The sequence below is a fragment of the Peromyscus leucopus genome, unplaced genomic scaffold, assembly GCF_004664715.2.
Source record: "Peromyscus leucopus breed LL Stock unplaced genomic scaffold, UCI_PerLeu_2.1 scaffold_1228, whole genome shotgun sequence".
NCBI classification, from domain to species: Eukaryota; Metazoa; Chordata; class Mammalia; order Rodentia; family Cricetidae; genus Peromyscus; species Peromyscus leucopus.
Window position 1 is genome coordinate 36,396 of NW_023504367.1, and position 26,557 is coordinate 62,952.

At 40.8% G+C, this 26,557-nt stretch overlaps 1 pseudogene; it reads left to right on the top strand.

Annotated features, from left to right (window-relative positions):
• The first annotated feature begins 950 nt into the window (after positions 1 to 950).
• LOC119087085 lies at positions 951 to 25,689 on the top strand (annotated as a pseudogene).
• Positions 25,690 to 26,557: the final 868 nt, after the last annotated feature.

A 26,557-nucleotide genomic window follows, 5' to 3' on the forward strand; every position in this document is an offset into this window, starting at 1 on the left:
GACATTGCTAATAAGGGAGGACCTTGAGGAGTGCGTGATGAGCCAGGCCATGCCTTCCATCCCAGGACAGTTGAATGCAGAGGCAGAGGAAGGCAGATCTCTTAAGCTAAAGGACAACGTGGTCTAAAAATCAAGTTCCAGTACTGCGAGGAGTATTACAGAAAGAAACCCCTTCCCTAACCACAACAACAAAAGTAGAACTCAGCCTGAGATACATATGGGGTATGGACAAACAGAAAGGGGAAAGATGGGAGAGATAAGTCAGGAAAAGAGGGAAGGGTGAGGGTGGGGATGGAAGGAAAGAGAAGACAGAGAGATAGGAGGGGAGAGAAGAGAGAAATAAGTGTCATGGGGGCACTAAAGAAACATCTTTGCCCTAAAAATATTAGACCCAAGTGCTTCTTCTGTGTACTCATTCTAGGAACGGGGATATAGGACACCAGACTGGATGAACAGTAAATGAGCTGAAGACAGGTTTTCATCCCAGTGACCTTTGAATCTTAACTGTGCTGAAACACAAACCACAGGAATAATGTTCCAGTAAAGTACACAACAGTCTAACTTTTTGAAAAAACAAAAGAGAACGCTTCATCTTCTCCACCTGTCAGTATCACAGGACCCCATATGTAGAGCCAGGTTAATCTTTGGCTCTCTGGTCAACTGGGTTTAGGTATAAGATGTCTCATTGTCTGATTTAAGGCTACATGGTTCAAGGTCTCTCTTTTCCTTTATTTATTTATTTATTTATTTATTTATTTATTTCCCAGTCCTCTGCCTTTCTGCCCCTACCCTCATCCACACTCCAGTCCCGAAGGTCATGTCTCACCCCTCCCAAAGTGAGGCCTGGTGAGCAACAGGTGCAGCTAGAGCTCTGTGCACATGCGCAGTGACATATAGTAGCTGGTAGTGGCTGTCCAGAGTCCTGCTGGGAGGGTAGGGGGAGCTTTAGCATGGAGACAACCAACTCAACTCACCCCTACATGGTTTTAACCATTGAAGAGGTGAGAAGTGGGGAAAAGGAGAGGTTGGAGTGCTAAGTTACAGTGAACATGGCCGATGGCCATTCTGAGAGGCAAGAGAGCATTGGGCCAGCAGACACTGCTCACCAGCCACCATGTGGTTCTGAGGAATGAACTCACAGTTCTCAGCAAGAGCAGAAAGTGCTCTTAAGTGCTGATCATCTCTCCAGCCCCTGTGATGGTTGATTGTCAGCTTCACACACTGGGTCTGGAGAGCCTCAGCTGAAGGATTGCCTGCATCATATTGGCCTGTGGGCACATCTGTTGGGCAATTGCTTTCTTTCTTTCTTTTTTACTTTCTTGTTTTTTGTTTTTTTGGGCAGGGTTTCTTTCTGTATCTCTGCCTACACTGTAATTAACTCTGGAGACCAGGCTAGCCTCAAACTCAGATATTTGCCTGCCTGTGGCCCCTGAGTGCTGACATTAAAAGGGTGTACTACCACCATCATCTGGCTACATTCCTAGTTTTCAAATGGAGTTTGTGGGTTACTAAGATGCAGTCAATGATGCAAGGCTGTAGACCTGAGTCCAGTTTCTAAAACCCATTTAAAAGTAGGAGAGAACTGAGTCAGTATAGTTTTCCACATGTGCACAGAAATGTTTTCTCTCTCTCTCTCTCTCTCTCTCTCTCTCTCTCTCTCTCTCTCTCTCTCTGACACATACATATTAATAAAATTGTTAATTAATTAAAGATTGAATTGTAACTGGATCTACATCAAAGTCTGTGTGAGATTCTTGGGATAGGCTTCTTGCTTACTTTATAAGGTTAACATGGAGGATTGCTTGGGCCAGCTATTCCTGCCTGGGACAACACATCCCTGTCTGCATCCCTCAGACCCAAGCCCAGGAGCAGTGTATAGATCTTCTTATGACCTCAAAGGATCCACAAGGAAGGGACTTGGCACTTTGCCAGTCACTGAAATGAACTGGTTGGGTGTTGAGCTAGCCCTTTCTCTTTGCCTCTGGGACAGCACTGATTCAGGCTCTGTCACCATCTATAGCAGCTCTGCAGGTCGGGACTGTGTGTGAGGGTGCACATATTCTACTTCTGTGCTACACACACAGTAGCCACAGGCCCCGTGTGCTGACTGGACACTGTCAGAGCACAGCTACTCCTGCTTTTTAATGGTGACCAAATATCCCACTGCATACTGAATCCTGGTCATTTACTGACTCCTCAGCTGATGAACAGTTTGTTGTGTCAAATGCTGACATTACAATGATGATCTGACCATTGTCCTTGTCTATGAGCTATGCATGGCCATACAACAGATTCCTTCTAATTCTTCCAGTGTAAAATAATCAGCATGTGCTGGCTGCTTCTCTGGCTCAAGGTCTCAGCTAGAACTGTGATGAATCCCACTGCTGGCTAAGGCTAGGGTTTCACCTAGGCTTGAGTAGGGGTGAGGCAGCTTTCAAACTCAAGAGATGGTTGAATTGTTGGGTTATGGAACTAAGAGGTCAGTTTGTCCCTGGCTGATGACTGGAGAGTGCTCTCAGCTCCTCAACACAGAGACCACAGGGCAGTTCAAAGTGTGGTGTCTGTCTGTCCTGACAGTGAGAAATAAGAAGGCAAGCAAGGCAAAGGGCAATATTTATAGAACTTAATCCTGGGGGGTCAACCCAGGAAGTTGTTCATTTATAATCCTACCACTTGGGAGGCTGAGGTCTGATAGTTGCTACAGAGTCAGAGGCTAGCCTGGGTTAACAGGGCAACTCCTTGTCTCAGGTAGACAGCTTCCTGCTCAGGCCTGGTGAATTGAGTTTTTTTCCAAGACCTACATAATGGAGGGAGAAAACCAACTCCGAAAGCTGTGCTCTGACCTCAAGTGTGTAGCATGACATTTATGAGTGCTCCCAAGTGCATGCTTGTGAACCTGTGTGTAGCCATGAATACACACACACACACACACACACACACACACACACACACACACACACCTCTATTCACTGCTCTTCTGATGCAGCATCTGGAAGGAGTCAAGAAGGAAGCTAACAGGCAGGCATCCAACCCCTGGTAAAGCCAAGTGGGATTGATAGAGGGTGCTGTGCATTCTTGCAGCAGGCACTACTGCACACAGCATCAACCCTTGGGCTATGTGGCAGTTCACCAATGTGATCAAGTGCACCATGGCTCAGAGTGATCCTCTGAAGGAGTATGACAACTATGTCCTCTTCTCTCCTGAGAGGCTCCAACACCTCAGTGGAGTATTTCGACAGGTCAGTGATCCATCTGGTGGGAGACTGGTGTGTCTGGTTGGGGTAGGGATAGGACACAAACATAGGACACAAACACAAACATCTCATGAGGCACAAACATGAGACATGCATATTCACCATACATCATGTATTTTCTGTTTATTTGTTTCTAGAAAGGGGTTCTGTGTGTAGCCCTTGTTTTCTTGCAACATTCTCATAAGACCAGGCTGGCCTTGAACTCAGAGATCTTCAAGCTTCTGCCTCCTGAGTGCTCAGATTAAAGGCTTGACCCCCAACCTGTATATTTACCCAACCCCATTTGCTAGTAAAGAAATCAGTTCAAGAGGACCCTGCATCTAGTGTTCCCTGAAAGCAGAATGTGTGAGATATAAATACTGGGAAATGCTGGTCTCAGATACCAGCCTAGGGCACAGCCAACCATCACAGCTCCCATCAAAAGTGTCAGCCTTGGCTTTAAAAAGTCATCACAAATTTGGAATATGTAATTTTATTATATTCCTGCAGCTTTGTTTAAAAAAATCACTTTTTTTCAAGACAGAGTCTCACTATGTGTCCCTGGATGATTATGAACTGATCCATCTGCCTCTGCCTCCCAAGCACTGGGACTAAAGACCAGCACTGACTACACTCCAAAGAAATTGCTTTCAATAAATATGAACTAAAAGAAATCACAGATTCTGGAGCCTGAGAAAAATTACTTTATAAACACCGTGTTTAAGTAATCCTCACATGTTTGAGAAAGATTGCAGGTGAGAAATGACCTCCTGTAGGTTTATAGTCCTCCCTCAGCTGTTCCTTTCTCTCTCCAGCTGCTGCAGGACTCACAACCACAGATATGCTCAGGTCAAGAAGCTGGAAATCTGCAAATCCCTCATAGACAATGCCTGCACCAGCTCCTACTCAGACCCGTGATCTGGAAATGAGATCACCTGCAGTGGTAGGCCTACCTTCTGGGACCTCTGGACTCTGCTTGGCCCTGGGTGGATTTGGAAGTGACAGGGAAGTAACAAGGACAGTCACCATTTTATTCTTCATTTTCTTGGTCTCTTTGACATCAAAACAACCTCAGCAGATAAATACTAAAATATAGATGAGGTCACTGATGAGGAAGATGAGGAAGGCAGGGTCACTTGCCCACGGTCACCCAGCTAAGAAGTGATGGCATTTGGTTCTGTAGCACAAATCTACAGCATTCCACAGCCTCTGTTTAAAAACATTTCAAGATTTTATATATACCTGGGGGAGAATGCCTGTGCCACAACACAGGTGTGCAGTTCTGAGGACAACGTGTCTGTTTTCTCTATCGACCATGTAAGTCCTGAGATGGAACTCGGGTTCAGACTTGGCAGCAAGTGCCTTTATTCCCTGAGACATCTTGTCTGCCCAAAGCCTCTCTTGTTAGCTGCTGCGTTATACTGATTCAATACTAACTTAACAATGGAGAACTGTGTCATTGACTATGAGCCAGATACTTGACTCAACAACTATGATGGCCAAGATTTATCATTCCCATTTTACAGGTGAGGAATCAGAAGACAGAGAATATAATTCAGTTGTTAGAGTACTTACCTAGCATTCACAGAGCCCTGGGTTCCACCTCTACAACCCCTGAGTTGAGTGTGGTGGTGCACACCTGTAATCCAAGAGCTTGGGAGGAAGAGGAAGGAGGATTGTCTTAAATCATATAATTTTTTTTAAATCATATAATTTTAGAAGTGGTAGTTGTGGTGGTATTGTGTTCCCCAAAATATTGTGTACCTTAATAAACTTATCTGGGGTCAGAGAACAGAAAAGCCACTAGTTAGGCAGTGATAGCACAAACCTTAATCCTAGCATTGCAGAGGCAGAAATCCATCTGGGATCTCTGTGAATTCAAGGCCACATTGGAAACAGCCAAGCATGGTGACTCATGCCTTTAATCCCAGGAAGCAAGCCTTTATTCCTAGGGAGTGATGGTAGAAAGCAGAAAGATATACAAGGCGTGAGGACCAGAAACTAGAAGCATTTGGCCTGGTTAAGCATTTGGCTGGTTAAGCATTTGGTGGTTAAGCACTTGGCTGGTTAAGCTTTCAGGCTTCTAGCAGCAGTTCAGCTGAGAGCCATTGGGATGAGGACACAGAAGCTTCCAGTCTGAGGAAACAGGACCAGCTGAGGAATTGGCAAGGTGAGATAGCTGTGGCTTGTTCTGGCTCTGATCTTACAGTGTTCACCCCAATAACTGGCCTCAGGTTTGATTTTATTAATAACAACTTTTAATATTCATGCTACAGGTAGTTGATATTCATAGTTTTCTGGGCTTTAGGATTAAGTATCCATGTTTATTTGTTTTTATGTATAGGAGTGTGTTGGCATCCTGTGTCCTCTTCAGTCAGTCTCCACCATGTCTTTAGAGGCTGGGTCTCTCACTGAACATGACTCCCACCTTTAGCTAGTCTGAATGACCAACAAGTTCATACTCCTCATTTCCCAATACAGTTACAGATGCTCCAACATGCCTTGCTTTTTGTGAGGGCTCTGGGCATCCTAGGTCAGGCCCTCAAGGCAACCACTTTACCAACTGTGCCATGTCCTCAGCCCCACAACAACTAATTTTCTATTACAAGTGTTTTCCAACAATTTGGACAACCCAATGTTCTTTTGTGTGCTTCTGTCTTTCAACCCTGAGTCTGCACTGACGGGAGGGCCACTGGTTTCAGTTTTACAAGCCATAAAAAGGCTTTCACCATAAGACTTTTCACCACAGTTACTGGACACCTTCCCTGCCTGTCTGGTTGTGTTTACTGCACACTGTGTCCTCTAAAAGAAAATCAATTGAAAGAACTCAGCTTTGGTGATTGTATTCACTGTCTACCAAACATATTTACATCCTCAAAGAACATCATTGTGTAGCCCAGGAAGCTGAAGATTAATGGGAAAGACATTGCCTTTAGGGGAGCACCTTGAAGAGTGGATGGTGAGCCCAGCCACGCCTTTCATCCCAGCATTCTGGGATGCAAAGTCAGAGGAAGGCAGATCTCTTGAGTTCAAGGACAGCTGAGTCTAAAAATCAAGTTCCAGGACAACCAGGACTATTACACAAAGAAACCTGGACTCTAAACACAACAACGACAAAGGAAGTACTCAGCCTGAGATAGATGGAGGGGGTCATTGAGAAATAGAAGGGGAAGGATGGGAGAGATGAGGCAGGGAAATGGAAAGGAAAGGTGGGGGGGTCATGGAGGGAAGGAAAAAGAAGTCAGACAAGTAGGAGATGAGAGAATGGGGAAAGATGCAGTATCACACGGACACTAAAGGAACATCTTGGCCCTAAAAATACTGGACTCAAAGCGCTTCTGCTGTGTGCTCATTCTAGGAAGTTGGATACAAGAAACCTAACTGGACTGAGCGTAAATGACCCGAAGTCAGGATTACATCCCGTGACCTTTCGGTCTTCACTGTGCCTAAATACACACACAGGATAATTGTTCTACTAAAGTACACAGCAGCCTAATTTTTTGCAAGAAACAAAACAGAGCACATCCTCTTCCCTACCTTTCTCTATCACAGAACCCCACACATGAAGCCAAGTTAATCTCTGGTTCTGTGGTCAACCAGATTTAGGAATAAGATATCTCATTGGCTGATCTAAGGCTACATGGTTCTCAGTATCTTTTTCCTTTACTGAACAGCTGTCCAGGCCTCTGCCTTTCCACCCCCACCCTAATCCTCAGTGGAGTTCCAAAGCACAGGCCTTGCCCCTCCCAATGTCAGGTCTCATGAGCAACAGGTGCAGCTAGAGCCATGTTGTTTTTGGTTGTTTTTTATTCTTTTGGTGGCCCACCACCTAGCTCCCAAATAAAGCACACACGGAGGCTTATTCTTAATTATAAATACTCGGCCTTAGCTTTGCTTATTTCTAGCCAGCTTTTCTTAACTTAAAACTATTCCATATATCTTTTGCCTCTATTTCTATTCCAGTATATCTTTGTTTCTTACTCAGTGGCTGGCTGTGTAACTTGGGTGGATGGCCTCTGATGTCCTCCTCCTTCTCAGGCTACTTCTTCTTTCCTCCTCCCAGATTTCTCTTTCTATATGTTTTTACTGCCTGTCAGACCTACATATCCTTTCTCCTGACTAGCTATTGGCTGATCAGTTCTTTTTTAGACCATCAGGTGTTTTAGACAGGCACAGTAACACAGCTTCACAGAGTTAAAAAATGCAACATAAACAAAAGTAATACACCTTAAAATAATATTCTATAATATTTTCTCTATTTGTTTAAAAAGAAATAAAGGTATTTACTTTAATGGAAAACTATAAACAACAAAAACAATTATCAAGTAGGAATCACATTTACAATATTCTGTCCATTTGTAGTTAGCATACCCAAAGAAAATAATGCATTATCTATGCTATTGTAGTGAATCCAAAGTTTCACACCTAACTTACTTTCTATTACAACTAAGAAAACCTGAAACTGTAACTATCTAGTCTTCAACTCCAACAAATACCCAGAAGGAAAATATTATTTGAATAAACAAAGAGTGCACTCAATCAACTTCCAAAACTCCAGCAATGACAGAGACATCTGACTTCCTGGACAGTCATCCAAAGTTCCTTCTCCAACATTGGACCTCCATCTTCAGCCTACAGGCCTATAGTATCTTGCAGACTTTTCAGTGAAGCAGGAATTTTGAAGGACTGTCATTCTTGGTATTGGCAAAGTTCAACAGTTCTTTTTCCTCTGTGGCTAGGGGTGAAATTAATTGTTATCATTGTCCTCGTGAGCAGACCTAGCCATGGGAATAGTGATAATTGCCACAAAGAATGGGACTGAAAAGTACCCTGGTTGTACAGCAGAGGCAAGTGTGGGTGAGCCAGATGAAAGGGCAGATATCCCCTTGAGTCTGGATTGTGGTACCAGCAATGAAGTTCCAGCAAGCAGCTTGGGGGACCATGGCATGCCAAATCAGGAGTACAGGAGCCATCACATATGATGTTTCTCTGGAGGTGGGAAATTCCTCTATCCTTCCAGTATTCTCCTGGTTGGTGTCCTCAGTTGGTGCAGTGGCTGGTGGTTTATCTGGAGGGCCTTTGAGAGTCTGGCCTTGGCATCAATCTGGCAGGAGGGCTGCATCTGTGCCCGAACCTGCAAGAGTTTTTAAAACAACTAGAACAGATTTACATCTTGGTGTCATAGCAAAAGTTATGGCTTTGGGTTAAACAGTATGAACATTTTCTAGGGCCTGGTTTCAGCCCAATGAAACACATCTTTAAATCTATAACCAGAAGTAATTTGCTGAGTGGCTGTGGTTGAGTGAGTGAAGAAGGAGGAGAAGGGAGGATTACCTTTCTTCTCTAATGCTAATCTGTCTCTAAAAACTAGAACTAATAAAGTCCACAGAAATTTAAGGACTCTCAAGACTGTAGTTAGGGCTCTATCAGTTTATCAAAACTGCATTTATCAATGTTAAAACTCTGAACCTCTGACGTTACATCTGAAACCAGTTCATTCTGTACCATTAAGTCTATGAATGAGTCACACCTGCCTGTACTTTTAACAGGAAACTTACTAATGAGCTACCAAGGTGGTGCATGTAGCCTTGGAGTTGGGGAAGAAAGCTATTAATTGGCAAATATCAGATCTGGGAAGGATAATTAAGTGAACAGATGTGAGACAGCTTTCCCATCTTCACAAAAACAAACGTTAAAGCATCTTCTTTTCATCTAATTCACCAGGAGATACTAAGAGCAGTCACAGCAAGTGAGTTTGTCCTGTGTTTGAATCTGGTAGCAAGGTGAACTGTGAATAGACTCAGTGTGAGCTCTAAGAGAATGAGGCCTGTGAATTTCACATAGAGAACAAAAAAGGCAGCTAAAGCCTTGGTTGCAGCTGTTGAATTGACAAAGCCTGGTTGTCAAACGACATCAGAGATCTGAGAAGGATACCTTCTACCTGAGTTAGTGATTGAAAGTGACAGAGACTTCCCTGTTGGCTACCTAGACAGCCTCCTGTAAGCGGAAGTTTTCCTGTGTCCTGCAGTTGCTTAATCCCAAGTAAACACACAGAGGCTTATATTAATGACACACTGTTTGGCCTATACTCAGGCTTATCATTAACTAGCTCTTACGACTTAATTCAACCTATTTCTATTAATCTATGTTTTGGCAAGTGGACTTGTGGCATCACCTGTGTTGTAACACATATTGCTTCCCTGGGTAGAGCTCAGCACCTCTCTGACTCTGCCTTCTTCTCCTTGTCTCTCTTTTGAATTTCCTGCCTGGTTCTATTCTGCCTTGCCATAGGCCATAGCAGTTTACTTATTATTCAATGGTAGCAGCACAGATTCATAGCTTACAAAAAGACCAACCCACAGCAGCCACCCTGGGTCATCATGGTCATTGAGGGCAGAGGTCTCAGGGCAACATCAGTCTTTGGCTGCCAGGCCTAGGCCTGCAAGGCCTCTGAAGATCTAACAGTTGTGGGACAGGGACTTCTGGAGAGGACCAACCTCCCTTGTCTAGGCAAAAGTAAGGCAATGGGCTCCAGAGTCCTGTTGTCCATGGTTTGAAGAAAGCCCTGGCAGCAGTTGAGGTGAAAGGCTGGTTTTGCTCAGCAACTGGTGCTGCCACTCTGGAGCAAGTTCCGAGTGGAGGTTCTGTGCCAATCCATCTTCTTTGGAGGAAATAAGGATGTTGCCAGGAGCCAGCATGTCTCTCTATCATGAAGAGCTTTTTGATTAAACATTTTAAATGTCATATTCTGAAGATCTTTGAGTATTTGAGGACTGTCTGTCTATTAGCTATGAATGGTTGACTATCAGCTTATGTTCCCTAAAGTCTCCAATAAGTCTTTCATAAGACTAGGACTTATTGTCTCCTGAGAAGGAAAAGAAGAGTGTCAGGGGAAAGATCCAGGGCCCAATGGGAACAAGAGAATAGGAGCTTGTGAGTTGGTGTATGCCCCACCTCTGAGAAAATGACCCCCTTGAGGGATTCCATTATAGAATATATATCTTGGTTATCAAATTCTTTATTTATTATACATATGCCAGCATTAATTTAAATTCTCTAGAAGCTAGGTGTTGAACATTTGGCAAAGAGATATGTGTAAATCTCTAAGATAGCTTTTGTATATCTGAACAGATCTTTTATAATTTTTAATTTCTATTATCATATAGAGTGTATTATAAACCAGAGTTGAATCAAATATAGCTTTACATTCCCAACATCAAACAAAATGTCTGTACCAATCCAAAATTTTTGAGGCTTGTTGGCATTTCATAACTGCAGTTTTGTCATTATTATGAATCTCAATGCAAACATCTGACATGCAGGTATTCTTAGTCTACACCTGTGAAAGGTTCAAAAGAAGCAAGATCATTAAGTTGCTAGCTAAGACAGACACCAGGGAGGTTTCCTTATTGCATCTGCCTTTTTCACAGATCTTCTCTCTCAGCAGGGACATGGAGTTTCTAATGACCCCTGAGTGGTTTTCATAAAAACAGCATTCCTCTCCTAAGGCCTTGCATAGGACCCCTTCTTGAAGGAATGATAACCAGGGAAACCAACTGAATAATTTTTAGGTCAATGTCTCTTCTATCCTGGAGAACTATTTTAGCTAGAGAAGAGAGTAATTTCTCTAAATGTTTAATAGATTTTTTTCTAGGGCAGCGATATCTCCATCTACTGCCACTCCTAAGGCCCTATTGTTCTGATCTTTGAGTACAGTCAGATCAAAATCCTGAACGACTTATATACAAATGATAATTTTTAATGCCACATAATACCTCTTTGATTCTACATATAGAAGGTCAAGTGTCTTATCTTATTGTGGAGCCATTTTAGTTAGTAAATCTATCAATTGACAGCTCTGTCCCCAGTTTCCTAGTATATCAATGGGCATTATAGGTAGACATTTTGTCCCCTGTGCCAGGGAATTTCTCTGTTATTTAGCCCCTTTAGTCTGTTTCAGGGCCAGGGATGATGTACGCTCTTCTACAAGCTGAAAGAGGGTGTAGCTAGTCAGTGCCCAACATGACAAAAAGGCTAGTCAATAGTATGGAGGGAATTTAAGCAATGGGCCACTTATCAGAAACATGTGATTATCTGACCCAGCTGTAAAGACAGGGAACAATCACATTGGCTTGGTTGGTCTACATCAGCATTCAGCATGTACAGAGCTCATGATCATTTGGAGCAGGTTGCAGTCAGCAATGCTTTGAAAAATTTGCCAGCCAAATGAAGAACTGTTGAGATAAGTTCAAACTAGGAACAGAAGTTAAAATTTAAGGACTTAATTAGAAATTTTAGACCCACAGATTTAGTAACTGGGAAGGGGAGACAAAGAGAAAAAGATGGAAAGAGAGAAAGCAGAGGTGCACACAGCTTCGTGAAAGGAGAGAGAGGAAGAGAGGAAGAAAGAGAGAGAAAAGGGGGGATGGGTTTATTCTTAAAGAGAACTAACATTACATAAAATGACATGATCAGGCCAATGGGTGGGTCACCAAGGGGGAGGAATGAATAACTAACATTCCCTGACAACAACCTCAAACAAAAATAGAAACATACATACAATATGTTGTAACAAAATAACCTTAAATTTTCAACAGTATACAAAAATCCATTAAACAAGAGTAGAAACATATATACAGTGTAAAAAATAACTTTATATTTGTATAAATATACCATATTCCCCTAAAGGATAATAAACATCCATAACCCAATAAATAACCAAAAGCTTCCAAAACCCCACTTGGGAATATAGATGTCAGGTTCTCCTAACTGCTTCCTGCTGTCTGTGAATGAAGTATCTTTAGGGCTCCAGAGAGAAAATTTTGAGATAATGACAAGTCCTAAAAAGACCAGCAGTAAGCTTTGTTGATAGGTATCACCTGTCAACTTTCAGAAGGTCTCACCTGTCAAACCTGATCTTGAGCATGGAGACAACTAAATCAACTCATCCCCAACATGGTTTTTATGCAGGGAAGACATGAGAAGTGGACAAAATGAGGTGCTAGGGTGCTACTTTAGAGGGTACATGAGAGATGGCCAAACCAACAGGCAGGAGATTGTCTGACAGCCACCATGCGGTTGCTGAGAATTGAATGCCAGTCAGCAAGGGCAGAAAGTGCACTTAAGTGCTGATCATCTCTTCAGGCCCTGTAATGGTTGAGTAGTGTAGATGTAACCAACCGTCATATTAAATAAGAAAAACAGAACCAATGTAAAAGAGAAAGCCAAGAGATCAGAGCTCAGAGCTAAAATCTCACCCTTCCTCCTGCAGTGGTCCTAGCTTCCCGAAAGAGAGCTACTTCCTGTGTGTCTGTCTTTTCATAGTATTTTGTTCTGCCTTCTCATTGGTTGTATACCCAAACACGTGACTGCCTCATCACTGTCTGTATGTACAGCCCTCTAGGTCTTAAAGGCGTATGTCTCCAATGTTGGCTGTATCCCTGAACACACAGAGATCTATGGGATTAAAGGCATGCGCCGCCACCGCATCCGCCGCCGCCACCACCACCACACTCTGTCTATGGCTCTAATAGCTCTGACCCCCGGGCAACTTTATTTATTAACATACAATTAAAATCACATTTCAGTACAATTAGAATACCACCACATTTCCCCCTTTCTATTTTAATAAAAAGAAAAAAAGCAAAAGGTTATAACTAACATAAGAAAAACTATATACAAAAGTATAATAACTATAAACAATATATACAAGTAATAAATACCTAAACAGTTATTTGACAAATTAGAGAAAATAATTCCATTATCTATCCTATTTTGGTAAATCCAAGATGTATTTAATGCACTTTCTATCCTAATTAATTTTCAAATATAAATAGCTAATTTTCAACCATAACTAACTAATCTTCAACTCCCTCAGAGACCCGAGAAGGAAATAATATTAGCTAACAAAAATAAAAACAGGAAGTGCATGCAAGCAACTTCCAAAAATTTGTGAGTTGACAGAAACAGCCAGCTGCCTGGACAGTCACCTGAGGTTTCCACAGTGTTGGGGCATCATCTTCAGCCTATAGGCTTAGTGTATCTGACAGACTCATTTGTGAAGTAGGATGTACACAAGGTCAACAGTTCAACCTCACATTGGGTGAGAGCAGTCCATGTACCAGAAACACCTGAATTCCACTAGTGTCCTGTCATGATTCAGGATTTTAAATTCTGGAAATTGTGACAGTTTTTGAATTCAGCTGTCCATTCTTCTTGGCTGTGTATATATGGCTTCATCTCAGCATCCCCTTCTTCTCCACATCCCTCTATTAAATGCCAGTCTACTATCGAGAGACATGAGCTTTCAGCTGCTGTTCCATTGCACAACAGAAGCCATTGGCCCTCTGCCTGTTAAGCTGCCTTTGGAGAAAAGGGCACTGTACCTTTTCCAGATTGCGAAGGCCACTTCAGGGATGGGGCCATATTGTCCTGGCCTCAGAAGATGCCTTTTTGATAAAGCCATAACCACACTTGTTTTGGCAGGAATCAGTAGTCCTTTGTTTCATGTTCTGTCTGTCCATTTTGTCCTGTTGATTCGAGGATACTTTGTTGTTCAGTGGCTAACTTTTGCCACAATGAAAGTTGACTCCATATGCAGTTTCTTCAATGCCCATATTTTCTCTGAAGTAGATTGGTACTGCCAGGAGCCGACATGTCTCAAAAAAAGAAAAATTTTCTAAGTTATTAAAACATTTTAAATGCCATATTCTGTAGATCTCTGAAGGGTTTGAAGATGACCTGTCTAAAACAACTCTGCTCAATTTTTAAAACATATCTAATATGACTACAAGTTCTATTGTAATGTCTAACTACTAACTTTCATTTCTTTATATCCTAATAGTTGGTAATAATAACATTCAAGGATCAGAAAATTGCATTACATTGTTAAATGAATGGTATAAATACAATTAGAAATATACATATAGCATTTTCTAACAATATCAATTTCAAATTTGTATACAATATAAAACAATCCAACCCAATGTAAAGTATTTAAAACTAGTAATTGTCTTTTTCTTTTCTTTCTTTCTTTCTTTCTTTCTTTCTTTCTTTCTTTCTTTCTTTCTTTCTTTCTTTCTCTCTCTCTCTCTCTCTCTCTCTCTCTCTCTCTCTCTCTCTCTCTCTCTAAACAGGAACCTTAAATCTAATCTCCTTTGCTTAGCCTTTTTCCTAACCCTTGACAACAACTTTTTTTTTTTTAGGTTTTTTTTTTTTCCCATCACAGGCAATTTATTTTGTTCTATTCATTCACAGTTAATACAGAAAATACTTGGAAACATTTCCATATAATGTTTGACACAGAAATCATCAAATAGAAGTATACAATGTTGACAGGAGGCAGTACATTTATAATTTATAACCCCAAATGTATTTATAAATTAGAAACGGAAAGATATGCAAATGAAATTATGAAGGTTCACCAAAGTAATTTAATCTGTCAGTTTCTCATTCATTTTTATGTCTTAATAATAATCTATTATATGAATAAGCCACATTTTATTTCTCTCCAGTATTTGATAGCTATTTAAGTTGTTTTAACTTTTTTACTATTAGCAACACACTGCTGTAAACCTTCATGTACATGTTTCATAGGTGCACATTTTCAGTAGTTTGAGGATATATTCCTAAGGGTAGAATTGTTGAATAACAGAGTAACAATGTTTTGCATTTTGACCAACCACCAAACTGTTTTGCCAAAGTGGCACACCATTTTACAATCTCACCAAATCCTTGTTTTTAAGGCTCTGATTTTTGTACAAAAGCATTCAATCATTCTGTCAGACCAAACCAGGAAAAGTAAGCTATAGTTCAGAGCTGTTCTATTCCATTTACTATGCAAAGCCATTCTTGGCGTTTGCAACTCTCAGCTCTTTTGAGTATTCTTGCAGTGTTCATCTTTTCCTCCACCACTTTTTTTTCTTCTTTTTTTCTGGTTTATTTCTATCTATTACAAATGTATAAAAAAATCCTCCATCAACGCTGCTGATAGCAGCAGAACCTTGAGAAATATACCTTTGGTTTGCCTCAGAAAAGGAACACATATTGTACTGTAAAGTTTATAAAATTGGCGCAAAACATTGTGATAATGTTGCAATACCAGTTTTAAGAGTTCAGTGACTAATGGGGAGCTGATGGGATACATGCAGAACTGTGAAAGCGATCTCACTTAGCCAGCTGTACACGTAGACTGTAAATCTACATTCAGATCATTTCTGAACTAAGACTATCATCTCAGTTTATCTGTTGAGGTCAACCAGGAAACCCTAGAATATACCTTGATTTTTGCAAAAAACAGAATAGGGGGAGGGGTTTCTTCAGCATTTCAGTCCACGAGTAACAGTATCCTAACAGGCAAAGTGTTCTCTCACTGTCAACATAGAATGAACTGCTGCTGGAGGTCAACTTGGGCTTTAATTTGCATTAGCACTTACATGCATAGTAGTCCAAGTTGTTGACCTCATGACTTTAAAAAGTAACTCTAAAAAAGTAAAATGGCCCTTCTTGGAAGACTAAAGAAAGACATCCAGCCATAGTTGTAAAAAGTCTCATCAAAACAATATACCCTTTTATGAATTACGCCTCAATTAAAAAAAAAAAGTAGCCCCAAAAAAGAAGCAGCTCTGAAAAAGAAAATATAACTTAAGATATTTGAAAAAAACAAGGTGAATACAGGTTCAAAAATAATTAAGATACATTTTCTTAAGGCTACCTAGAATTAGGCTTTAAAGAATTCTACCATTTCAAGTTTACCACTAGTTACTAGATACCTATTTATAAACAAGATGCTCACCTTTTTTGTTCCTTTATCAAGAGAAAAATCTACCTTCAGACTATGAGGGTGGTGATGGGGAGGGACTAGAAAACAAGATTCAAACAATCCCATGCAAATATCACATTTTTCAAATGGAAGAACTCCAAACTGCACTAGAAGTTCCAATCACTAAGACACTTTCCATTGAAATGATTTAAGTACAACTACATGGCACCAAGGTTTAGGCCTAATATAGGCCTGACAACCAAGTCCTTGTTTTCTGGAAGAAAGGCCTCAAAAGTCCCACTCAATTCCACATAACAATACTTCAAAGATCAATTAAGTTTTTCTTTCCTTAATATTTTTGTTTTTGACTTCTAATCTTAAAGACTAGATTAAAACTTAGCTCATTTCCCAGAAGGCATTGCTTCCCTTTGTTCTATGAAAGAGTCCACCAAGACCTCTTCCTCAAAACCATCTAGCCCCCAGCCTCCAGCCTGTGCTTGTGATGCATCTTTCTCAACATCCTGAAAAGGTAACGTAGGTAAAATATGCTCATAAACATTAAAACTAGTTGTTAGAAAGATGTAACTGGCTTTATAATTTAAGTTTTAGAACATAAATACTTGCAGCTTAATCTGCGCTGACAATGATTGTCGAAGCCTAGAATTTAACATTTACAAATTCTCATTCACACACACAAAACACACTATTATCACACAACTTGTGTCTTGAGAGAATCTTCTGCTTTTTAAATCTTTGGCCTCCCAGTCTTGACAACAACTTTTAACCAACCTTCCTAAACATTGAAAATTATCCCAGACCCAAAACCCATTAAAAAGACCAAAAAACCACCCACCCCACACCACCTCTTTGGGAATGTGGGCGTCATATTCTTAAAATTGCTTCCTGCTGGGTATGGGCGAAGTTTTCTTTATCCTGAAAGAAAAATTTTAGGTTAATTGTCAAATTGTAGGAAAGGTAACTATATCCTTCATTATCCAGTCTGTGTATAATGCCAAAGTTCAGGGTTTATCTCAAGTCCTTATTCAAGTAGTCTTTGATACTGGATCATCTCAGCTAGTCATCTCAAAATTGCTCTGAGCACTTTGTAGTTCTAGTTCAAAGCTGATCTGTGGATGATGTTTGTCAGCTTAGTGATATTATTATTGTCCATGTGGAATTGTTGTTGTTGTGGGGCCCCATCTTCTTTCCGGAGACTTCGGTTGATGTTAGGCCTGGCCATGATTTTTTGCAGAAAACTGATAAGAGACTCGAACACAAAGACATATATATGCAGCTAATTGAAGCTTTTTTTTCTAGAATTAGTTAGTACTCTATATGACCATTCATATCTTAACAAAGTTTAAAATGTATATATCTATATATGTTAATCTGGTAAATTTTGATATAAAATTCATACTTTAAGAAAAGTTTAAAGAATCAGAATAGAATCAAAGAGTTGAGATTAGTAATAGAATAGTCCCTTAATTAATTTGGCTTTTGTCCTGTCCCATAGCAGAAGATGGCTCTTTTATTCTGGCATGATACAAGGAATATGCATTTTCCTTTTAACAATATGCTTGAGTTTAAAGAAGGAGAGAGCCATTCTCCAACTCCAAAGTCAGCTTTAAATTTTAATTGAACTGGGACTATTAGAAGACCAATAGTGTTAAATCTTTAGAGAAAAGCAGAAACAAACATTTAGGAAGTCATAAAATTTTTTTATAATATATACCCACACGCCGTTTCACTCTGTTTCTTGGGATAGATGATTTGTCCCTTTTCTTCAGTTGTCTCATTTGTCCAGTGTTCTTCAGATTCCTAAACCTTCATTCTCCTAAAAGACAAAAACTAAAACCTTTCCCCAAGACTAATTTTGGGGATGTTTTTTTTGGCAAGTTATTATCTGATTAAATGAAAAGGCATGTGTTATTGATACAAGTTAGTTTAAATTGGATGCTCATGCTGGTTGATGAACTATCACCTCCTCTAAATAAGAGGTTTCTTTTATTCAAATCAAAACTTTATCAATTATGATGGTACCCACAGCTTATCTCCTCCTGTGGAAACAAAAGCAAAACATCATCCCCAATGTAATACATACCCTGGTTTCCATTCTGAGGTCAGCACATCCTTAAAGTATATAGGCTGATTTAATTCTGTAGTTTTTTTCTATTATCCAATGTCTCTCTGCAGCTGTTGTTCCTTTCTCATTGGCATTCAGAAAATTCAAAGTTAGAAGAGCGTTATGCAGTCTATTTCTGGGTTTTTTGTTACCCCTTTCTGTTTATTTAGCATATCCTTTAGAGTTATGTTTGATCTTTCTATAACTGCTTGACCTGTAGGATTATGTGGTATGCCTGTAATATACTTTATATTGTAATAAGCAAAAAACTGTTTCATTTTAACAGAGACATATGATGGAGCATTGTCAGTTTTGATTTGTGCAGGTATACCATGATGGCCATAACTTCTAGCAAATGAGTGATTACAGAATCAGCTTTTTCAGAACTCAAAGCAGTTGCCCATTGAAATTCTGAATAAGTATCAATGGTTGTGGTGTACATATTTCACACTTGATCTTAGCCAAAAGGCCGAGAAGCGATGCACATATTTCAATTTTCCAAATTCATCAAAGTGAAACATGTCCATCTGCCAGATTTCATTCCTCTGAGTACCCTTTGGGTTACATCCTGCTGGTAATGGCGTTTGATTGTAGAAGGAACAAGTAGGACTTTTCTTTACTATTTCTTTGGCTTGTTGCCAGGTTATGGAAAAATCCTTTTTTAAGTCTTTACTATTGACATGATGTTTTTTATGAAATTCTGAGGCCTCCAGCACATTTCCTATCAATAATTTATCAATCTCATCATTGCCTTGTGCTAGAGGGCCTGACAGACCAGTATGGGATTGAATGTGAGTTATATATAAAGGATGATTCCTTTTCCTGATTGTATCTTGTAATTGAAAAAATAGTGAAGTTAATTCTGAAGCATCAGGGATAAATTCTGCAGTCTCAATATGTAACACCACTCTTTCAGCATACTGAGAGTCAGTTACTATGTTGAGAGGTTCTGAAAAATCCATTAATACCAACAGAATAGCATACAATTCTGATTTTTGAACTGAATTATATGACTTTGAACCACTTTACTTAAATTTTCTGATTTGTAACCTGCCTTTCCTTCTTTGTTGGCATCTGTATAAAAGGGATGAACTCCAGATATGGGTTTTTGCCATACAATTCGAGGCAAGATCCAATCAGCTCTCTTTATAAGATCAATTCTATCGCTTTTGGGATATTTGCTGTTAATTTCTCCCAAAACATTACTGCAAGCTCTTTGCCAAGGTTCACTTTCTGTCCATAATTTTTCAATGTCCTCCTTAGTTAATGGTATGACAATTTCTGCTGGGTCTATTCCTGCTAATTAACTCAATTTTCCTTTGCAAATCAAGTCAGAGATTTTTTTCCACATAATTTTTTAATTTTTTATTTGGTTTATTTGGTAAAAATATCCATTCCAATATAATATCTTCCCTCTGCATTAATATTCCAGTAGGAGAATGCCTAGAAGGTAAAATAACCAAAATGCAATCCAGCTTTGGATCAATACGATCCACGTGCCCTTCATGCACTTTCTTTCCTACCAAGGCCAATTCTTTCTCAGCTTCAGGTGATAATTCTCTTGGACTATTTACATCCTTGACACCTTCTAAGGTATTGAACAAATTAGTCAGTTCATCATTTTTTACCCCAAGAATAGTTTGTAGATGAGAAATATCTCCAAATAATCATTGGAAGTCATTAAGAGTCTGTAGTCTACCTCTCCTAATTTGCACCTTTTGGGGTCTAATTTTTCGTAGCTCTATTTTACATCCTAAATAATTAATAGAATCTCCTCTTTGTATCTTTTCAAGAGCAATTTGTAATCCCCAGCAAGGCAAAATTTTCTTTACTTCTTCAAACATTCTTTCTAAAATATCTGTATTTGAGTCAGCTAGTAAAATATCATCCATATAATGATAAATTAGAGATTTAGGAAATTTTTTACGTATCACATCCAATGGCTGTTGTACAAAATATTGGCACAGAGTTGGGCTATTCAACAATCCCCGTGGGAGGACCCTCCATTGAAATCTTTTAACTGGTTGAGAATTATTATAAGTAGGTACTGTAAAAGCAAATCTTTCTCTGTCTTTTTCTTGTAAGGGTATTGAAAAGAAACAGTCTTTTAAATTAATAACTATGAGAGGCCATCCTTTTGGTAACAGAGTAGGCAAAGGCATCCCAGATTGTAGAGAGCCCATTGGCTGAATTACTTTGTTAATTGCTCTAAGGTCTGTTACCATTCTCCATTTACCAGATTTCTTTTTAATAACAAATACAGGAGAATTCCAAGGGCTGGTCGATTCTTCAATATGCTGAGCATTTAACTGTTCTTCTACCAGCTCTTCTAAAGCCTGGAGTTTCTCTGTTGTTAAAGGCCATTGTTGGACCCATACAGGCTTGTCTGTTAACCATTTTAAAGGTAGAGCTGTTGGTGTCTTTGGAAGATCATCAGTTGTTGTGCCCTGTTCTTGTATAATATGGATGGCTGGTGACCACTCATTAGAACAATATCTTCCAATATTTCTCTCAGTAACATGTGCTAGTGTATGATTTGTTTCTGAGATTGGAGAGATGTTAATCTGAGTATTCCATTGTTGCAACAAGTCTTGACCCCACAGGTTCATAGTTACGTTAGCCACATATGGTTTTAATTTTCCTCTCTGTCCTTCTGGACCTATACATTCGAGCCATCTTGCACTCTGTTTCACCTGAGATAATGTCCCAATTCCTAACAGTTTACCGTTTACCTCCTGAAGAGGCCAAGTTGGATGCCAAAATTCTGGTGCAATTATGGTAACATCTGCACCTGTGTCTACCAGACCAGACAACAAAACACCATTTATTTTTATTGTTAATTTTGGTCTTTGTTCATTAATAGAAGTTTGCCAAAAAATTTTCTTTATGTTTTCTCCTGAGTTTTCTATTCTCTCTGTTTCATCATCCTGACCAGTATGATTTATTCCAATAGGCATTTGGTTATTTAATTGCTCAGAGCAGGGATTTCCTCTATGGCTGCAGGAAAGGTTTAAACTGGATTTGCAATGGTGGGCCTGCGTGAGGCTCCTCTGGGAGTTTCCTGAAGACCAAGGCAAAGGATTACCCTGTCTGTCCTTTGTTGATCTACATTTGTTGGTCCAGTGTTTTCCCTTACCACACCCTCTGCATACTCCAGAAGGAAGGGGCATTCTGTTGCCATTGTTCCTTGAAGAAACATTCTTTCTAGGAATGACCTGTTTACAGTCCCTTTTCAAATGTCCTTGCTTTCCACATTCAAAACATCTAACATTCCTCAAACCTTTTGAAATTGCTTCTCCTACCCACATATCATCATGCTTATCAGCCTCAACATTAACTGTGTCTCTAATCCAATCTTCCAAAGGTGCAGATCTTGCCTCCAACGGCCTGATTATTCTTTTGCATGCTGCATTCACATTCTCAAAGGCCAAAGATTGAATTATTGCCTTACTAGCTTCTGAATCCGAGACCATTCTCTTTACTGCTGAAGCCAGTCTTTGTAAAAAAATCTGTAAAAGATTCTTTTGGGCCCTGTATAACCTTTGTAAATGACTCAGTTTTCTCTGGTTCTTCAACTCTGTCCCATGCATTCAAGGCTGCCATTCGACATAGAATTAAGGTTTGGATAGCATATAAACATTGTGTTTGTACTGAAACATATTGACCTTCTCCAACAAGCTGATCCTGGAAGACTTGTATTCCTTTATCCCTCCATTGTTTTTCTATGTTTTTATCCTCATTCTTGAACCATGTTAGAAATTGAAGTCTCTGGCTGGGTTCCAGAACAGCTTGTGCAAGGTCCTGCCAGTCCTGTGGTACAATCCTATTATATGTTGACCAAGAGTTTAACATTTGCTTTACATATGGGGAATGCATGCCATAAGATACTATTTCCTCCTTAAACCTTTTTAAATCCAACATTTCAATTGGAGTCCAAATATTTTGTGTAGCCATTTGATTAGGCATCTGCTGTATGGTTACAGGATAAATTAAGGGTGACTGTGTGAAAACAGGCTTTCTTTCTGTAACCTTATGATCCAAACTTGAAACAACTTCACTGTTAATTTCTTCTGTCTGAATTTTTACAGGTTTAACAAGTTTTTCTAAAGCTGTTATCCTGGCACTTAAATTGACTATCTTTTTAAATATTAAAATGAGGATTAGCATAGTGATAAACTGCATAATTCCAACAATACTAATCTTCTCATATAGTTGTCCCATTGTCAGACTGTCTAAAATTTTGAACAAAACCCAATTTTCTTCCAATGTACACATAAAGCCTATTTTTTGTAATGTGGAAAATTTTTCTCTTTTAAATAGTTTCCTTTAAAATATCTAATATGTTGTGACTTACCAAATCTGCATAGAACAGTAGAAATCTGAGGAAATTTCAAAACAGCCACCTAGTGTCCGAGGTGTAAATCCAGAGAGAGATAGAGATAGATAGATAGATAGAGCAAGAAAGTGTAGCTGGCTAAAGCTTAATTCCAGCCATGTGTTCCCTCTTGAGCCGAGTCAAGGCTTGGCTCTGGCTTCCTTAAGCTCTGACCATGTGCATTGGCTTTACAGGTGGGGCCCTGTTCGGCAGGGCAGGCCTGAGTTGTTTGTAGCACCGGCTTTAAGCAAGCAGCTCACTGGTTAGTCTGGCCTGAGGCCAAGCAGACCTGGGCCCAGGCTAGGAAGCTGGCCAGCTGCTCGGATTAGTGAGCTGGCTGCCCAGGCTGGAAAGGGCCAGCTGCCCTTGCGGGAAACCAGACCTGCCACCAAGCCAAGCAGTTTTTAATGGATTCTTGTCATGTTGTGCGCCAGATGTAGATGTAACCAACCGTCTTATTAAATAAGAAACACAGAACCAATGTAAAAGAGAAAGTCAAGAGATCAGAGCTCAGAGCTAAAATCTCACCCTTCCTCCTGCAGTGGTCCTAGCTTCCCAAAAGAGAGCTATTTCTTGTGTGTCTGTCCTTTCATAGTATTTTGTTCTGCCTTCTCATTGGTTATAAACCCAAACACATGACTGCCTCGTCACTGTCTGTATGTACAGCCCTCTAGGTCTTAAAGGCATATGTCTCCAATGCTTTCTGTATCCCTGAACACACAGAGATCTATGGGATTAAAGGCGTTTGCCGCCGCCGTCGCCGCCATCGCCGCCGCCACCGCCGCCGCCGCTCCGCCACCACCACGCTCTGTCTATGGCTCTAATAGCTCTGACCCCCGGGCAACTTTATTTATTAACATACAATTAAAATCACATTTCAGTACAATTAGAATACCACCACAGAGGAGAGCCTCAGCTGAAGGATTGCCTGCATCATATTGGCCTGTGGTCACATCTGTTGAGCATTTGCTCTCTATTTTTCTCTTTTAGTTTTTAGTTTTTAGTTTTTTGAGACAGGGTTTCTTTGTGTATTCTGACTGTTTTGGAATTCACCGTGTAGACCAGAATTGCCTCAACTCAAATTTTGCCTGCCTCTGCTTCTGAGTGCTGACATTAATGGCATAAAAGATGTGCATGACCACTACCATCCTCTGACTATATTCCCAATTTTCAAATGGAGTTTTGGGGCTACTAAGATGCAGCCTATGATGCAAGCCTGTAGACCTGAGTTTGATTCCTGAAACCCACTTAAAAGAAGGAGAGACACAAAACTGTCCTCTGACCTCCACATGTGCATACAAGTGCTCTCTCTCTCTCTCTCTCTCTCTCTCTCTCTCTCTCTCTCTCACACACACACACACACACACACACACACACACACACGCACGCACGCACACGTGCGCGCGCGCGCGCACACACACACACACTTTAACTAATTACTTAATTAATTTAAGATTGAATTTGTAATTATATCTACCTCATAGGCTGTGTCAAGTTCTTGGGATGGACTTCCACTTGGTTTATACAGTAAACATGGAGGATTGTAGTGGCCAGCTACATGTCACTGTCAGCATCCCTCAGACCCAACCCCAGAAGCAATATCTATATTTTCTCATGACCTCATAGCACTCACGGGAGAGAGACTTGGCACTCTGCCAGTCACTGACTTGAGCTGGTTGGGGTGTTGAGCTGTCCCTTTCTCTGTCTCTGCAACAGCACTGATTCAGGCTCTGTCACCATCTACAGTAGCTCTGCAGGTCGGGACTGTGTGTGAGGGTGCACATATTCTACTTCTGTGCTATACACACAGTAGTCACAGGGGCCGTGTGCTGACTGGACACTGTCAGAGCACAGTTACAGGACTCTAAAGAGAAGTCACTGAGTCTTCCCCTACTTAGGATGAAACTCCTTCTGCTGGTCACTCTGCTCACTGGTAGCACCCTTGTCCCTTAAGAGTGAACCACACCTCTCTTGTCTTCAATGTACAGCTTCCTAATGGTCACATCTGAAGTTCTGGTTTGGGGTTCCCTTTGGGATCCAATGGCCTCTAGGTTGGGGTTCTCTCATCCCCCCATGGTGACAACATCTGTCACCTTTAGCTTCTAGGTCTGGACTCAGATGACTCCTTATAAAAGTTCACTACATTCACCTACCAAGCAAAGAAAGCCCCTTCTACCTCTGCTGTATTGCCCTGGCACCAATTTACTTGGGCTTAAGGTGCCCTGGCAAATTTTTCTTGTCCTTTTAAGAAAGGACACAAAGGAATGAGTTTGCATCCTGTGTCTTCTTCAGTCACTCTCCACCATGTCTTTAGAGCCTGGGTCTCTCTCTAAACATGACACTCAACTTTAGCTAGCCTGACTGGCCAACAAGTTTTGGGCATACATGCTCCCTACTGCCCAACAGAGTTACAGATGCCCCAAGCACATCTTGCCTTTTACAAGGGCTCTGGGCATCCTAGGTCAGGCCTGCATGCACTTTTGACAACTGCTTTACCAACTGTGCTGTGGGAGCCCACAAAAGGTTCCCAGTTAGATCTGAGGTTGCTTTATACAGTAGGGCTGCATTGTGGGATGGCTGGACCACATGCATGGTTACCAGGTGTCTGAGGTGGTCTGCACTTGGCTGTGCTGGGGGGAGGTCTTTTCCTCCACCACTTGACATTCATCTAAAAGCCCTTTGGAAGAGACCATCAGGCCTGATGGATGAGGATCTAGGCCCTCCCGAGGCTATCCTGTGTTTTCTGACTGTCCCTTTCTATCTCTCTTTCTATCTAATATATCCTGCTGCTCCTGTTCAAGAGCACTCTGGAAAAAAGTGGGGGTGAGATGGCCCCCACATGGTGCCATCTCCCCAGCCATACAACAAATGATTTTCTTTTATTATAAATGTGTTCCAACTATTTGGGCACCCAATGCACTTTTGTGTCTTTGACTCTCAACCCTGAGTCTGCACAAATGGCAGGGCCACTGGTTTCTTTTGGTTACAAATCATAGAGAGCATGATCATGGGCTCCACTCAATTTCCTTTCTTATTTCTCTGCAAACCAAAACAACCCCTGTGAGGACTTCATCTGCAACTGTGACCACCAGGCTGCCATCTGCTTCTACAACACTCCGTACACCAAGCATTACAAAAGCATTCACTGTTAGACTTGTCACCTCAGTGACTGGCACATCTTCCCTGCCTGCCTGGTTTTGTTCACTACACACTGTGCCCTCTGTAAAGCACCAATAGAAAGAACTCAGCTTTGGAGATTGTATTCTCTGTCCACTAAACCTTTCAAGATCCTCAGAGAACATTGCTCCATCTAGCCCTTGAAGCTGAAGATGAATAGAAAAAACATTGGCATTAGGGGAGCACCTTGAAGAATGGGTGATGAGCCGGGCCATATTGTTTATCCCAGCACTCTGTGGTAGAGAGGAAGAGGCAGAAACAGAAGCAGAGTCAGGCAGATCTCTTGAGTTCAAGGCCAACCAGTTTAAAAATCGAGGTCCAGGACAAACAGGACTATTATACCAAAAAATTCTCTTTGGAAAAATGAAAAAAAAAGGAGGAGCAGGAGGAGAAGGGGACAGAAAGAGAAGGGTTGGGACACTTGAGGCAGGGAAAAGAACAGGAAGAGAGGGGTGGGGAGGGGAGGAAAGAGAAGACAGAGATATAGGAGGGGAGCGAAGAGAGAAAGAAGAGGTATCACGTGGTTACTAAAGGAATATCTTGTCCCCCAAAACACTGGACTCAAAGTGCTTGTGCTGTGCACTCACCACAGGAAGTTGGATGTAGGAAACCAAACTGGACTGAGAGTAAATGACCTGAAGGCAGGATTACATCCTGGTGACTTTCCAGTCTTCACTGTGCCTAAACACATGCCACAGGAGAGTTGTCCCTCCAAAGTACACAGCAGAATAACTTTTTGAACAACAACAAAAAAAACACAACACATCGTCATCTCTAACTTGCTCAGTCCTCTGCCTTCCCATCCTCAACGTCATTCCCATTCCTGTCCAAATGTCAGGTCTCACCCCTCCCAAGGTCAGTTCTGGTGAGCAATAGGTGCAGCTAGAGCC